The sequence below is a fragment of the Phyllobates terribilis genome, unplaced genomic scaffold (assembly GCF_046119375.1).
Source record: "Phyllobates terribilis strain yellow unplaced genomic scaffold, ASM4611937v1 Scaffold_4__5_contigs__length_816908805, whole genome shotgun sequence".
NCBI classification, from domain to species: Eukaryota; Metazoa; Chordata; class Amphibia; order Anura; family Dendrobatidae; genus Phyllobates; species Phyllobates terribilis.
In genome coordinates this window covers 467,636,329-467,652,373 of record NW_027362764.1, presented here as the reverse complement: position 1 = coordinate 467,652,373, position 16,045 = coordinate 467,636,329, and positions in this window count along the sequence as shown.

The window sequence follows — 16,045 nt, the reverse complement described above, 5'->3', positions numbered from 1 at the left end:
GTACCTATCACGGTGAGCGTTTGAATAGCGATATTAGATGTGCTTTGTTTGGATCTTCTCCATTGGGCAGCACGTAGTACTTAAGAGATACCGGTCTTAGTTATATCACACCCCCGGAAGAAGACACAGCGCCGAAACGCGCATAGGGGCGACAGCACCCTGACTGACTAACACATGTGAGTAGTGTTGACATATTTATTTGTATTCAGGTGTGAAATGGATTTATTGTTCAAAAACTATTTATGTACTGTGCACTTTGCCATCTGAATATGGTTCAGACATTTAATGCTTGGAGAGGGTATTTTGGATATATCCTTAGTTTTTGTCTGTTCCATTATTGATGTTTCAACCTCCTCCTTATGTGATTATCTAGCCTTGGTGCCTTATTCTTTGACTTACCACTAATGTATCTATGCCACATTTTAATATGTATGTTTTCAATGAATTTATATCAATAAAATTTGTTAGTCTTTGCAGATGTTGTTCGTCATACGTTTTGTCCTCTTTTTTTTTGATTCACTATGCTATAGACATTAAACACTGTTACATTGTCCTACTTTATAAAACTGAATATATTTATGATCCTGGTGGTCAATTATTCTGCATGAAGCTGGAAGCACTGCAGCACTGCTTCAGCCAAGCGGCAACAGGCTGTGCTGAAGCTAATATGCTTAAGTGACAAACCGCACAATGCTAAGAGTTGTGGACAGCTGTGAAAGAGCAGGCAGATCTGTGGCTGACACCGCCGAACCTACAGCTAGGCATGGTCATGTGTGACCATGGCCGGAACCTGGTGGCGGCTCTGAGGCGAGGCAAGCTCACACATGTTCTATGCCTGGCCCATGTGCTTTACCTTATGGTTCAGCAGTTTCTCAAAACCTACCCGGAGCTGCCGGATCTGCTTGTCAAAATACACCGCCTGTGTGCCCATATTAAAAAGTCACCTACAGCTTCCGCCGCCCTTGTCGTGCTTCAGCAGTGTTAGCAGCTTCCGGGTCACAGACAGGTGTGTGATGTCCCCATGCATTGGAACTTTACATTGCAGATGTTGGGAAGGATTTGTGAGCAGAAGAGGGCAGTTGTTGACTACCAGCATCAACAAGGCCATCAGTATTCAGTTCAGACTCCACACAAAAGACCTCAGGAGTGGACATGGAGGTCAGACATCTGTACCATCCTCCAAAACTTTGAGGACTCCACCAAGAGAGTGAGCGGCGATAATGCCATAATTAGCATCACCATCTGTGTCTTCTGAAATGCTCTCTGCTCTCAATCAAAGAGGATGCATTTCAGGCGGAGCACGATGAGATGGAGCAAGGAACCATACAGGGTGATAACACACAGCCCAGCCTCGTCTCATCCCAACGTGGATTGGGAGACAATGAAGAAGAGGGGGAGGAGGAAGAACAGGAGCTAGTTTCATGCTCTATAGACTGTACTACCTGCACAACTGTCATACCGTCTGTTCAGTGTGGATGGCCTGAGGACAGGGAGGAAGAGGAGGAGAGTGTGGTCAGTCGTCCTCTTAGTGAGGAAATGGAAGTCTTGCCTGCTAGCAGTCTGGCACGCATGGCTGAGTTTATGTTATGCTACCTTTCCCGTGACTCTCGCATTCTCAAAATTTTGAGTGCCAGTCATTACTGGTTGGTGACACTCCTAGACCCATGCTACAAGGAGAACTTTTTATCTCTTATTTCTGAGGCGGACAAGTCTACAAAAATGGGGCAGTACCAGAAGGCCCTTGTTGAGGAACTATTAAAAAAATTCCCATCTGAAAACGTTGGCGGCAGAGGTCACAGTTCGTTGGACAACCAAGGAGTACAGCCGAGAGAGACACAACTTCAATCTAGCAGAGGCAGGCGAACACTGTCAAAGTTCTGAGAGAGTTTTCTTAGCCCATCCCATCACACAGGCCCTGAGGCGTGGGGTACTCTCACAAGGAGGGAAAAGTTTGGGAAGATGCTGAGGGAGTACCTTGCTGACTGTACCAATGTACTCTGATTCCTCTTATAATTATTGGGTATCCAAACTGGACACGTGGCATGAACTGGCTCTCTACGCCTTGTAGGAAAAGGCCTGTCCTAACTAGAGATGAACGGTGTTCGACTCGTACTGTTCGCCAATCTCAAATTCAAGCTGTTTTGGGCGGTGTTCGAGCCGTTCGGCGAGCATGAACAATTTGAAAAAAATTCGGCTGTTCGAGGTTATGTTCGATAACTGTTCGTGCACCAAAATCATAACTGGATTTTTTCTCAGTAATGCTGAAAATAAATGTTAATACGCAGTTTGAGTGTACAGCGGGGGGGGCAGGGGATGGATCTCTGCAGAAATAATGAAGATCTCCATTTTTTTTTCTCTTTCCCGCATTTACAGTGGGGAGGTGCAATCTGTCAGCCTATCAGCAGCGCACACACGGAGGTATCTGCTTTTTTTTCACACAAGCAAGGGCATGTGTCATTGGCAGTGTATGTCACATGTCCTTGCCCTATAAGAACCAGCCATTTTCCCCGTCGCCACCATTTTCTCACTGCTGCAGCTGCGTGTTAGATGGCACCGCTGTTGCTGTGTGCGCTATACTTTGTTAATTTCAAGCCAATTTTCGCACAAATCTACAGATAGCTTGGGAGTAGGGAATAGTTGTGATTGCAGTCCTTTTAAGGACTAGGTTACATCATTTCCTACAACTTTTATCAGGCAGGTCTGTGCTCTTAAATAGATAGGTTGGGAGTAAAGACTAATTGTAATTGCAGTCCATTTCAGGGCCAGGTTACATCACTTCCTATCACTTTTATCAGGAAGGTCTGTGCTCTAAAATAGATAGGTTGGGAGTAAAGACTAATTGTAATTGCAGTCCTTTCGAGGGCTAGGTTACATCAGTTCTTATCACTTTTTGCCAGACAGGTCTGTTTTAGTGCTGTGCAAGTTTTTTTCACAGCATTTGGCTAAATCTAGCAAAGCAAATCCTTTTTGGCCTCTTGCAGTGTGTGTTAGTCAGTGGAGTAGCCTATCTGTGTTGCAAGCTACACCACCTGTGTATAGAATACAAATTTTTTTACTGCACCTAGTGAAGTAAAACCTTTTGGGCACAGCATCATACTATTAGTCCATCTAAACTAACCTCCACCAGGTTGCAAATTCAAAATAATTTTTATCAGCATCTAGCTCTGAAAAAATATTTCGGCTTGTAGCAGTGTGTGGGACTTGTTCTATTAGTCCATCTATAATAACCTCCACCAGGTTGCAAATTCAATATAATTTTTTTCTGCATCTAGCTCTGAAAAAATATTTCGGTTTGTAGCAGTGTGTGGGAATTGTTCTATTAGTTCATCTATACTAACCTCCACCAGGTTGCAAATTCAATATAATTTTTTTCTGCATCTAGCTCTGAAAAAATATTTCGGTTTGTAGCAGTGTGTGGGACTTGTTCTATTAGTCCATCTATACTAACCTCCACCAGGTTGCAAGTTCAATATAATTTTTATCTGCATCTAACCCAGCCAATACTTTTGGGCTAATGCCACAGTTTGGCCACTCAGCTCTGTTCGGTTCCCATCCATTGTTTTTTGTGCAAACAACTCCAGAGTTGTCAATTAGTTAACCACCAAAATGAGTGGAAAAAGGCCTGCTGCTGGTGGAAAGGGGAATAGGCATTTTGGGAAGGGAAAAAAAGGTGGTGTCCGTGGGGTAGGTGCTAAAGCAACAGTAATATCTGCAGAAGAAAGACCATCTTCCAGCCAAACTAAGATGTCTACTTCTTTTAGTGGACAATGTGATAAGATCCCTTTCTTACAGCCACGCCAATCGCTACAAATTCCAGATGAGGCACAAAAACAGGAGGTGCTTCAACGGATATCAAGTGCTCCTTTAAGTGGGCTCTCCTCCACCTCAACTTCAACATCACAAATACTCCCGTCCTCAGAGGTGTCACCCCAATCGCACGTGCTTCCTCACAGCTCCCAAGTCTGCAGCTGCCCGTCTGAGTATGGGGTAGAACAGATGGTTGAGTCGGCAGAGCGGTTTACTCATACTATAGCCTGGGTATCAGAGGTCGGCTCCAGAGCTTCTGTGAATCCAGACAAGGAAATGATCTGCACTGATGCCCAGAATCTTTATGAGTCGGATCCAGGACCAGACGCAGAAGGTTCTCACCATAATGTCGACCCTCGTTCCCAAACTGTAACTCCTGTTGGTGGAGACAATGAGGAAGACAATGATGAGACTCAAATATCTGATTGGAGCGACAACTTTAGTTTTTTGTCAGGGCAGGAAGAGGTTGGCTCTGAGGACAACGGGTGTGATAACACACAGGGTGATGATGACGAGGTTGGAGATCCCACTTACTGTCAACCCACAGTCAGCCAGTCGATGAGGTCAGCAGAGGAGGTGGAGGAGGATGCTAGTGACGACGAGGTCAGGTTGCGCCTTCCTGAAGAGAGACATAGTACTGGAAGCACGTCAACAACTGCATCCTCAAACACAACTCTACCTCTGACCACAAGTCGTGGTGGATCTTGAGGTCGCATGGGTGCTAAGCCTTGCATAGCCTGGGCATTTTTTCAGATCGATAAAGATGACCCAACTCATGTTATCTGTAACATTTGTCAGCAAAAGCTAAGTAGAGGCCAAAAAATACATAGTTTGAGTACTTCATGCATGAACCGGCACATGGATATGAAGCATAAGTTGCAGTGGGAAGCTCACTGTGCTACAATGCGGCCTAGCCGGCCGGGCCAACAACCGTCTGCCACATCTTGTGCATCCGCGGCCTCTTCATCCTCTGTGACTGGGGGGACAGCAGTCACACCTGTTTTGGGACGCAGACCTGCCACCTCTTTACCCGCAACAGCCAGCGTGATTGGCAGGTCATAATTTTCTTTGGAGATGGAAACACCAGCTGGTGTTGAGCGCTGTCCGACATTGATAGCACCACCTTTGGATCAAGGCAACCTAACATGTCTTCCTCACAGACCGGCAGTTTGCCGGGGACACCCTTCTCAACCCCGTCTAAGCACAACAGCCAGCCCTCGGTCCCTCAGATGTGGACAAGTAAAAAACCATTTCCTCCTAGCCATGAGAAAGCTAAGAGGTTGAATTTCACCATCTGCAAGCTCTTGGCTACAGAAATGCTGCCTTTCCGCCTGGTGGACACAGAGGATTTTCGAGACCTTATGTCTGTCGCAGTGCCCCAGTACCAGATGCCCAGTCGGCACTACTTCTCAAAGAAAGGTGTGCCTGCGCTCCATCAGCATGTCGCACACAACATCACCGCTTCTTTGAGAAACTCTGTGTGTGACAGGGTGCATTTCACCACAACACTTGGACAAGTAGGCATGGACAGGGGCATTACATGTCGCTGACTAGGCACTGGGTAACTATGGTGACAGCAGGACAAGGGGCTGCTATCCAAGTCTTGCCGTCCCCACGAGTTGTGCGTCAATCCTCTTTTATTCAAAGTTCCTCCACTGCTTCTGCCTCCTCAACCTCCTCTCGGTCCTCCACCTGCACCCAAAGCCTGTCTGGTCATGCCACAAGCTTTCTAACTGCACAGAAGAGATCCTGCACACCTCCTTACTATGCTGGCAGCAGGGCTCAACGTCATCAGGCAGTTTTTACTTTGAAATGTCTGGGAAATGTGAGTCACACAGCTGAGGAGTTGTGGTCAGCTCTGGAGAACCAGTTTCATGAATGGTTGTCTCCACTGGACCTGAAACCAGGGCGACAATGCTGCAAACCTGGGTGCGGCCCTTCGCCGGGGCAATGTCACACACATGCCTTGTATGGCTCACGTGTTGAACCTGGTTGTCCAGCAATTTTTAGCCCACTATCCCGGACTAGATGGCCTTCTGCAGAGGGCACGGTCGCTGTGTGCTCACTTCCGCCGTTCGCATCCCGCAGCTCACCGGCTAAAATGTGATGTGCATACCCGGTGGAATTCAACTCTGCACATGTTGCAGCGACTGTGGCAGCACAGACAAGCCCTGGTGCAATACGTTCTGACGTATAGCCTGGGCCAACGAGATCCAGAGGTGGGGCAAATCACGCTGGAGGAGTGGTCTCAGATCAGGGATCTATGCACCCTTCTGCACAGTTTTGAAATGGCGACAAAGATGTTTTAGATGAAATGGCGACAAAGAGGAGGTGGAGGAAGTAGAGGAGGAGGAGTTGTATGCAGAAGGGCTAACATCTGCAAGGTCTAGACTGTCGGCAGCACCAAGGCGGCAGGCATGTGAGGGTGGGGGAGATGGTTTTACCAGGGTGCATGGTAGCAGCCAAACTAGTGAGCAAGGTGCAGGAGCCCAGGAAGAAGTGGAGGACGAACTGATGGAAGACTCATCAGATGAGGGAGACCTTGATCACATTTCTGTTGTGCAAGGTTGGGAGGAGAGGGCAGAGGAAGGAAGCATGATTGTTACCTCGCCACCAACACAACAGGGACTTGGTGCTCCTGGATGCGCAAGAAACACGAGTGCCTTCTTGCTGCACTACCTGCAATATGACCCTCGAATTGTGAGAATTAGAAATAATCCTGACTACTAGGTTGCCACACTGTTAGATCCCCGGTACAAAAGTACATTTGCAGAAATTATTCCTGCCATAGAAAGGGATGCACGCATGCAGGAGTATCAGCAGAGACTGTTGCAGAATCTTACATGTGCTTTTCCACAAAACACTATTGGTGCACATAGTGAATCTCACAGTTCCAACTTGCCAACCATGGGACCGTCAAGTGTTCAGCACTTTAAAACGTAACAGAAACACAGTATCTGCTGGTAACATCAATTTTGCGGAATCATTTCACCACTTTTTAGCCCATCCATTGCAAGGCCACAGGAGACAAGAAGTCTGACACATAGTCAACGGCTAGAGACGATGGTACAGGAGTATCTCCAAGTAAACATTGAAGCCATGACTGTGTCACTGGACCCTTGCTCTTTTTGGGCTTCCAATCTGGATAAATGACCGGAGCTCGCCACTTACGCCTTGGAGATCTTGGCATGCCCCGCAGCCAGCGTTCTGTCTGAACGTGTGTTCAGCGCTCCTGGTGGTGTGCTGACAGATAAGCGCACACGGCTTTCCACTGATAATGTAGACAGACTCAAGTTCATAAAGATGAACAAATCATGGATCCGAAATGACTTTTCTACCCCTGTGTCATCCTGGGGAGAGTAAAAGCTTGGTGATTTGTTAAAATCACCTCACCAACCATTTTAAGCTTTCAAATTACTAATCGTGTTTATCTGTAACTCGGCTGGAAAATAATTTGGGCCTTGTAGCAGTGTGCAGTACTGATTCTATTAGGCCATCTATACTAAACTCCACCAGATTTAAAATTACTAATCATGTTTATCTGTATCTTGGCTGGAAAATAATTTGGGCCTTGTAGCAGTTTGCAGTACTGAGTCTATTAGGCCATCTATACTAAACTCCACCAGATTTAAAATTGCTAATCATGTTTATCTGTATCTTGGCTGTAAAATAATTTGGGTCTTGTAGCAGTTTGCAGTACTAATTCTATTAGGCTATCTATACTAAGCTCCACCAGCTTTCAAATTAATAATAATTTTTAGCTGCATCTAGCCCGGAAAATAAATAGCACATGAGTGCCTTCTTGCTGCACTACCTGCAACATGACCCTCAGATTGACAGAATTCGAAATAATCCTGACTACTGGGTTGCCACACTCTTAGATCCCCCACACTCTTAGATCAACCTTTTCATTTTAATAAAGAACAAAAAATGGTCATTTTTGAAATTATAAGCATTAGCAGGTTATTAGAAACTGAAATCACACAGTTTTCAACTCAAAACTTTATTCTAGGTTATGTTACATTTGCACATAGGACCCCTTGTTCGAAAGGAGCTACTGAACTCTCTCGTCCATTGAATTTGTCAGGTTTTGGATGGTTTCTGCTTCAATTGTTTTGCATGAGGACAGAATACCCTCCCAGAGTTGTTGCTTAGATGTGAACTCCCTCCCGCCATCATAGACACTCCTTTTGATGATGATCCAGAGGTTCTCAATGGGGTTGAGGTCAGGGGAGTATGGGGGTCACACCATAGGTTTGTCCCCTTTTTTGCCCATATCAGCCAGAGATGCAGATGTGTTATGTGCAGCATGAGGCGGTGCATTATCATGCATGAAAATGATCTTGCTGCGGAATACACGGTTCTTCTTCTTGAACCATGGCAGGAAGTGCTGTTTGAGAAACTCCACATACATTATGGAGTTCATCTTTACCCCTTCAGGGATCCTAAAGGGGCTGACAATCTCTCTCCCCATGATTCCAGCCCAAAACATTACTCCACCTCCTCCTTGTTCGCGCCGTAGCTGTGTTTGCATGGGGTGTCCATCAACCAGCCATCCTCCACTCCATCCATCTGGACCATCGATCGTTGCACGGCACTCATCGGTGAACAAAACAGTATTGAAGTCAGTCTTCATGTATTGTTTGGCCCACTGGAGCTGTTTCTGCTTGTGTATAGTGGAGAGAGGAGGTCGACAGGATGGCTTACGCACAGCTGCAAACCTCTGAAGGACCTTGCATCTTGTTGTTCGGGGGACGTTGGAGGCACCAGCAGCTTCAAAAACTTGTCTGCTGCTATGACAAGGCTTTTTTGACGCTGCTCTTTTAACCTGACGTAATTGCCTGTAGGAAAGAGTCCTCAATTTTTCCTTATCAGCACGCACACGTGTGTACTGTGAATCAGCTACATACTTCTTGATTGCCAAGACACTTCATCCTGATCATCGCACAATGTTGATTGTAGTCATGCCTTGACCTAAACACTCCACAATTTGTTGCTTCTCAGCAGCCGACACATCCTTTTTCTTTCCCATTTTGGCAGAAAATGTAGGCTGCTTAATAATGTGGGACAGCCTTCTTAAGAAGTCTTGCCTTTCATTGTACACACCTACCAAACTAATTAGCACAGGTGTCTGCAATTGCTTACAGTGATATAAAGAGCCCTGACACACATCACCATCAATGAGTTTAACTGACAAACAAAAAAATTCTTACCTTATCACTCCTAAACACTTTTTGCATAATAATTAGGAGCACAGTGTATATGTGCTTTTCCACAAAATACCAGTGGTTCACGTAGTGAATCTTACAGTTCTAACTTGCCAACCGTGGTCTGTATGGAGTTGTTCAATAAAGGGCCCAAAATTAAGATAACATAGACGGGAGAGGTCTCTATGAATACGAATTCCTAAGTATTTGATACCCTGTGAGGGTCAAGCAAAGGGAAAGTTGGACTGGATGGAATCCTGTATAGATTTGGGGAGGGAAACATCGAGGGCCTCAGACTTCGCTGCATTGATTTTAAAATTTGACCATGTAACAAAGTGATCTATTTCAGCCATAACAGCAGGGATGGATGTATGTGATTGAGTGATATATACTAGGACATCATCAGCAAATGCAGAGCACTTGTGCTCGGTGCCTCTCACCTCAATCCACCTAATATTGGGGTTATGGCGAATTGATAAGAGCAGGTGCTCCGTCACTAGGATATATAAGAGAGGGGACAGAGGACATCCCTGCCTTGTCCCATTGGTGATTATGAAAGGTGATGAAAATGTTCTGACGCGCCCCCTGGGCCTTGGGAGTACCGGAGCCGGACCCTTTTTGGTGGATGCTGGTGGTTGTAGTCTCCGTGGCGGCGACTCGGTTCCGTGGCTCAGGGCGGTCAAACCAGTGGCGGAACTATTTATGTGGTTTTGATGTTTAAATGTCCGACTACGCCACCCGTGAATTACGGTCAGAGTGAACCGCTGCTGCAGGGCAGACCGCTGAGGCTGGTGTTGTGGGTGCAGCAGAGCATAGTATAACTCCCCACGGGAGGAGTATAGCCTCAGGGCAGTGTATGCGGAGGATGGGGGTGATGGTGCAGGGCAGCAGCAGTAACGACACGGAGTCAGTGATGCAGTCCAGGGCCTTTACTCACAGTTCTTATTATCCAGATCACTTCTGCAGGTAATGGCTGCCCACGTCGTACTGTGCTCACCAGGTGAGGGGCTCAGCCAACTCCCAGATAACTTTGGAGCGCTTCACAGGACCCCCTTTGTGTGTCCTTTCTCTGGCCTTTCTTACCCCACCATTGACCATGCTTCTGTCCAGCTGCCTCGGGCCTCCTCTTGGTAAACTTGGCGCCAGTTTCCCTGACCCTATGTGGTGCCTTCCTAGCGGGTGTAGCGAGGGGCTGCGCCACATAAAATGTCACAGCCTCCGGTTTCTAGCTGAGGGTCGTTTCCCGCCTCCACTAGTTTCGGGGACCGGTCTCCCCCTTTGGCCTGACCCCTCCACGCAGGTGGATTCGGGCGTGCGGTGGTGACTCGCCCGTCCGCACCCCTGGGATCCCTTCGTTCCTCGTTCCTGGAGCCTTCTCCGCTCCTCTTCTTTCCTTCTCCCTCTTCCAGGCCTGGGCCTCTGTTACTAGGCCCGCCTCCGGAGCAGAGCTCATGCAGAGCCCCTTCTCCCTGTCACTTCTGCTCAGACTTCTCTGAACTGAACTAAGATGGTGCCCACCTTTTATACTCCCTTCTCAATGCACCCAGGAACTGCTTCCTCCCTGCTCCTGCACTACAGGGTTCCCCTTCATCGGTGTTACCTCCCCCCACTCCAGCCAGGGACAGGGACTGTCGTTCCCATCTCAGGGGCATATTGGTCGCCCTGCCCCACGGCAATGTGGTGTAATGCATGCAGGTGTCGGGGTCCTGATCCACACTACATCCTTACCTGAGAGTGAGATATCACACCTCTGGGTGAGGTGCAATACCTCTGTAGCAACCGAGCCCTTGGGGTGCTACAGTTCCATTTATCTTCAACCTAGGTGATGTAATGCGATACAGGGCCGTGATTTTGGCTATAAAAGGGTCCCCTAGACCCCTACCCCAAGCTTTTTAAGAGAATAATATATGGCGTGCCAGGAGACTCTATGGAATGCTTTCTCAGCATCCAACGAGAGTATCTAATTACAAATTTTTAACTGCATCTAGCCCAGGAAATACTCTGTGCCTAGTAGCAGTGTCTGCTAGTCAGCGGATTATCCCAGCTGTTAAGCAAGCTACACCACCTGTAGTTTGGACACTTAATTTTTTCAAAGGAAATCCTTCAGGCCCCCGGGATACTCAGTGAAGAGCATCGGGAGGCACCCCAAGGCACAGGGGCTGGGACTGGCGGCAGGACGCCTTGCGGTGGACCGCCAAGCTTGATCCTTATAAAAGCTTTTTAACTGCAGCAGCTTTAATGGACGCTACTGGAGCTGGAACTCTTTTTTTATTTTATATAAAAGTACAAAAACACAAAAACAAAACACAAATATAAACCACAAATACAAACATTATACAAGAAAAACAAAAAATCCCAGCAAGACATAGCCCAAATCCAAAATTATATAGAGTCCAACAAACTAACACATGACACTTGACACGAAACACAAGGCACAAAACGTCTTTGTTCTTTACAAAAGACCTCCCAGCAAGGGAAGACCTTCCCTACTAGTGTTGAGCCACCCCCGTAGTGTTCGAGTTCGGTTCGGTTCGTCGAACACCCGTGTGTTCGCCGAACTGTTCGTCGAACTGTTCGTCGAACACCTTCGAACACCGTTAAAACCAATGGCAGGCAAACAAAAACACATAGAAACACATAGAAAACACCTTCAAAGGTGTCCAAAAGCTGACAAACTGCTCAGAAGACACAACTAACACATGGAAAAGTGACAAGTACATATAGTCATGCGAAAAGAAAAGAGGTGGAGGAGTAAAAGGAGGGGGAGACACAGATATAGGCATGTCATGCCCTTCTAAAATCCAAAAAGTGAGAAGCCGACACATTCAGTCCGCTCCTGCCCGTGCCACCTCCGCGTCGCCGGGTTTGTGCCAGAGCCGCGGTGAACCCTGACGGCCAGCCCCCCTCTCCCAATACTGGTGCCTGTCCGCTGGTGGGTTGAGCGAGCCCCCCTGTGGTGGAGGCAGCTCTAAGCTTTTTAATTTAAATTGTCTCTCTAATTTGAATGAATACACTTTAAATCCATTTACAAGGATCTATTGGAGGGCAAGTCTCATGCCAGCAGCCGCGTAATTGCAGCTCCAGTAGCGTCCACTAAAGCTGCTGCAGTTAAAAAGCTTTTATAAGGATTGAGCTCGGCTGTCCACCGCAAGGCATCCTACTGCCAGTCCCAGCCCCTATGCCTTGGGGTGCCTCCTGATGCTCTTCACTGAGTATCCCGTGGTCCCGAAGCATTTCCTTTGAAAAAATTAAGTGTCCAAACTACAGGTGGTGTAGCTTGCTTAACAGCTGGGATAATCCGCTGACTAGCAGACACTGCTACTATGCACAAAGTATTTCCTGGGCTAGATGCAGTTAAAAATTTGTAATTAGATACTCTCGTTGGATGCTGAGAAAGCATTCCATAGAGTCTCCTGGCACGCCATATATGATTCTCTTAAAAAGCTTGGGGTAGGGGTCTAGGGGACCCTTTTATAGCCAAAATCACGGCCCTGTATCGCAATACGTCACCTAGGCTGAAGATAAATGGAACTGTAGCACCCTGAGGGCTCGGTTGCTACAGAGGTATTGCACCTCACCCAGAGGTGTGATATCTCACTCTCAGGTAAGGATGTAGTGTGGATCAGGACCCGACACCTGCATGCATTACACCACATTGCCGTGGGGCAGGGCGACCAATATGCCCCTGAGATGGGCATGACAGTCCCTGTCCCTGGCTGGAGTGGGGGGAGGGAACACTGAGGAAGGGGAACCCTGTAGTGCAGGAGCAGGGAGGAAGCAGTTCCTGGGTGCATTGAGAAGGGAGTATAAAAGGTGGGCACCATCTTAGTTCAGTGCAGAGAAGTCTGAGCAGAAGTGGCAGGGAGCAGGGGCTCTGCATGAGCTCTGCTCCGGAGGCGGGCCTAGTAACAGAGGCCCAGGCCTGGAAGAGGGAGAAGGAAGGAAGAGGAGCGGAGAAGGCTCCAGGAACGAGGAATGAAGGGATCCCAGGGGTGCGGACGTGCGAGTCGCCACCGCATGCCCGAATCCACCTGCGTGGAGGGGTCAGGCCAAAGGGGGAGACCGGTCCCCGAAACTAGTGGAGGCAGGAAACGACCCTCAGCTAGAAACAGGAGGCTGTGACATTTTATGTGGCGCAGCCCCTCGCTACACCAGCTAGGAAGGCACCACATAGGGTCAGGTAAACTGGCGCCAAGTTTATGAAGAGGAGGCCCAAGGCAGCCGGACAGAAGGGTTGGTAAGAAAGGCCAGACAAAGGACACACAAAGGGGGTCCTGTGAAGCGCTCTAAAGTTATCTGGGAGTTGTCTGAGCCCCTCACCTGGTGAGCACAGTACGACGTGGGCAGCCGTTACCTGCAGACGTGGTCTGGATAATAAGAACTATGAGTAAAGGCCCTGGACTGCATCACTGACTCTGTGTCGTTACTGCTGCTGCCCTGCACCATCACCCCCATCCTCCGCATACACTGCCCTGAGGCTATACTCCTCCCGTGGGGAGTTATGCTACGCTCTGCTGCACCCACAACACCAGCCTCAGCGGTCTGCCCTGGAGCGGCGGTTCACTCTGACCGCAATCCACAGGTGGCGTAGTCGGACATTTAAACATCAAAACCACATAAATAGTTCCGCCACTGGTTTGACCGCCCTGAGCCACGGAACCGGGTCGCCGCCACGGAGACTACAACCACCAGCATCCACCAAAAAGGGTCCGGTCTCCGGGTGTCCCAAGGCCCAGGGGGCGCGTCAGAACATTTTCATCACCTTTCACAATCACCAATGGGACAAGGCAGGGATGTTCTCTGTCCCCTCTCTTATACATCCTAGTGATGGAGCACCTGCTCTCATCAATTCGCCATAACCCCAATATTAGGTGGATTGAGGTGGGAGGCACCGAGTACAAGTGCTCTCTATTTGCTGGTGATGTCCTAGTATATATCACTCAATCACATATATCTATCCATGCTGTTATGGCTGAAATAGATCACTTTGTTACATGGTCAAATTTTAAAATCAATGCAGCGAAGTCTGAGGCCCTCGATGTCTCCCTCCCCAAATCCATATAGGATTCCATCCAGTCCAACTTTCCCTTTGCCTGGCCCTCACAGGGTATCAAATACTTAGGAATTCCTATTCATAGAGACCTCTCCCATCTATGTTATCTTAATTTTGGGCCCTTTATTGAACAACTCCATACAGACCACGGTTGGCAAGTTAGAACTGTAAGATTCACTACGTGAACCACTGGTGTTTTGTGGAAAAGCACATGTACACTGTGTTCCAAATTATTATGCAAAAAGTGTTTAGGAGTGATAAGGGAAGAATTTGTTTGTTTGTCAGTTAAACTCATTGATGGTGATGTGTATCAGGGCTCTTTATATCACTGTAAGCAATTGCAGACACCTGTGCTAATTAGTTTGGCAGGTGTATCCAATGAAAGGCAAGACTACTTAAGAAGGCTGTCTCACATTATTAAGCAGCCTACATTTTCTGCCAAAATGGGAAAGAAAAAGGATGTGTCGGCTGCTGAGAAGCAACAAATTGTGGAGTGTTTAGGTCAAGGCATGACTACAATCAACATTGTGCGATGATCAGGATGAAGTGTCTTGGCAATCAAGAAGTATGTAGCTGATTCACAGTACACACGTGTGCGTGCTGAAAAGGGCAAATTGAGGACTCTTTCCTACAGGCAATTACGTCAGGTTAAAAGAGCAGCGGCAAAAAAGCCTTGTCATAGCAGCAGACAAGTTTTTGAAGCTGCTGGTGCCTCCAACGTCCCCCGAACAACAAGACGCAGGGTCCTTCAGAGGTTTGCAGCTGTGCATAGGCCATCCTGTCGACCTCCTCTATCCACTTCACACAAGCAGAAACGGCTCCAGTGGGCCAAACATTACATGAAGACTGATTTCAAAACTGTTTTGTTCACGGATGAGTGCCGTGCAGCGCTCGATGGTCCAGATGGATGGAGTGGAGGATGGCTGGTTGATGGACACCCCACGCAAACACGGCTACAGCGCCAACAAGGAAGAGGTGGAGTAATGTTTTGGGCTGGAATCATGGGGAGAGAGATTGTCGGCCCCTTTAGGATCCCTGAAGGCGCTAAAGATGAACTCCATAATGTATGTGGATTTTCTCAAACAGCACTTCCTGCCATGGTTCAAGAAGAAGAAACGTGTATTTCACAGCAAGATCATTTTTTTGCATGATAATGCACCATCTCATGCTGCACATAAAACATCTGCATCTCTGGCTGATATGGGCATAAAAGGGGACAAACTTATGGTGTGACCCCCATGCTCCCCTGACCTCTACCCCATTCAGAACCTTTGGAACATCATTAAAAGGAGTGTCTATGATGTCGGGAGGCAGTTCACATCTAAGCAACAGCTCTGGGAGGGTATTCTGTCCTCATGCAAAACAATTGAAGCAGAAACCATCCAAAACCTGACAAACTCAATGGACGAGAGAGTTCAGAAGCTCCTTTCGAACAAGGGGTCCTATGTGAAAATGTAACATCACCTAGAATAAAGTTTTGAGTTGAAAACTGTTTGATTTCAGTTTCTAACAACCTGCTAATGCTTATAATTTCAAAAATGACCATTTTTTTGGTCTTTATTAAAATGAAAAGGTTGATCGAAAAGTTTGGGGGATCTAAGAGTGTGGCAACCCAGTAGTCATGATTACTTCGAATTCTGACAATATCAGGGTCATGCTGCAGGTAGTGCAGCAAGAAGGCACTTATGTGTCTTGCGCATCTCGGAGCCCCAAAATTATTTTCCGGGCTAGATGCAGCTAAAAATTATTATTAATTTTAATTCTGGTAAAGCTTTAGTATAGATGGCCTAATAGGATCAGTGCTGCACACTGCTACAAAGCCCAAATTATTTTCCAGTCAAGATACAGATAAACATGATTAGTAATTTTAAATCTGGTGGAGCTTATTATAGATGGCCTAATAGAATCAGTGCTGCACACTGCTACAAAGCCCAAATTATTTTCCAGCCAAGATACAGATAAACATGATTAGTAATTT